The sequence below is a fragment of the Schistocerca americana genome, chromosome 1 (genome assembly GCF_021461395.2).
Source record: "Schistocerca americana isolate TAMUIC-IGC-003095 chromosome 1, iqSchAmer2.1, whole genome shotgun sequence".
Classification (NCBI taxonomy): Eukaryota; Metazoa; Arthropoda; class Insecta; order Orthoptera; family Acrididae; genus Schistocerca; species Schistocerca americana.
Window position 1 is genome coordinate 168,473,784 of NC_060119.1, and position 1,531 is coordinate 168,475,314.

Consider the following 1,531-nt stretch of genomic DNA (forward strand, 5'->3'; position numbering starts at 1 on the left):
GGGGCAAGACGGGGTGGGGCAAGATGGGGAGCTTCCCCGTCTTGCCCATACTATTTGTCCAGCCATTACGTTCTTATCGTCTCATGTGTTTACCTCGCTGCGGGTTTCGAACACGTACATTATACTTTGAATACAATTGTAAATAGAATGGTATTCGTTATTCCAACACTTTCCTAATTAATTACAAAGTATGCCTTAGGCTATATGGTGAATAAAAATACACAAAACGTGCAAAGTCAGTATTCTTGCCATGCTTTAACGACTGACTATTGGAAATATGGTATTTACTGTATAATATAGATTACCAGGAGTGATCTGCCTCAATAGTACGTTCCACGTGTTTTATTTCAGACGATTCGCAAGTATCGGCGGCAAACGTCTAGGCAAGATTGGTCATTGGAATCAATGGAAGGCGCTGTAAATGCTGTTATGGAAGGTCGTATGGGTTCTTTCAGGGCTGCTCGACAGTTCAACGTGCCACAGAAATCTGTGTTTCAGCGTCGGGGTGACCCCGACGCTTGTGCAGGGACAGAAAGTGATGATGACGAGGCTGTCCACACTTGTGTACTATGCGAAAGTAAGAGGCCTAAATAAAACGTACTGCCTGATTCTACAATTCACAGAACCATGTTTCGAAACCTTATCGTCACATGATTTCGTTATTCCAGTCCTTATTTAAGCTTTAGAGATGAATTCATGCTAGTTCCCCATCTTACCCCGCATATGGGGCAAGATGGGGAATTGGTAGTTTATGTTTCAAATCGAGATATTTCTAACTAAATGTAACAAGTTTGCAGGTTTCTTTGCATGCTATTGTAATTCAATGGTAAATAAACAAAAATGGTTCAAATGGCTCTGAGCACTATGGGACTTAACATCTATGGTCATCAGTCCCCTAGAACTTAGAACTACTTAAACCTAACTAACCTAAGGACAGCACACAACACCCAGTCATCACGAGGCAGAGAAAATCCCTGACCCCGCCGGGAATCGAACCCGGGAACCCGGGTGTGGGAAGCGAGAACGCTACCGCACGACCACGAGCTGCGGACGGTAAATAAACAAATGACAATCGAACCTACTTGAATTTGTTTGTTTTTGTCCCTTTCGTAAGGGTTTAAAGTTAGCTTCCCGATCTTGCCCCGCCTTCCCCTATTTACAAGGCGTACGTGACAACGTCAGTCTTCGTTATATATTCATATATACGATGTACACCCTATCACATGATACTAATTGTGTTTGTAAATCACGGCAAAGTATCTGAATGAGTGCTTGTAAGGTGCGAAATTATAGCCACCTTACAGAAGCATATCCGCAATTGAATCGGTGATTGCAGGAACTACTGTTTGTTGATGATGGAGATGTTGTATATAGAGAAGCCGCAACGCTAGGAAACTGTAGCAGAATTCATGAAGAACTGCGGAGGGTCGACACTTTGTGCAAAGATTTGCAGTTGACACTCAAAGAAATGTAACGCACTGCGCACAGTAGGCGGAACTCGCCGTTGTTGTTTGATTAAACTATTGCTGAA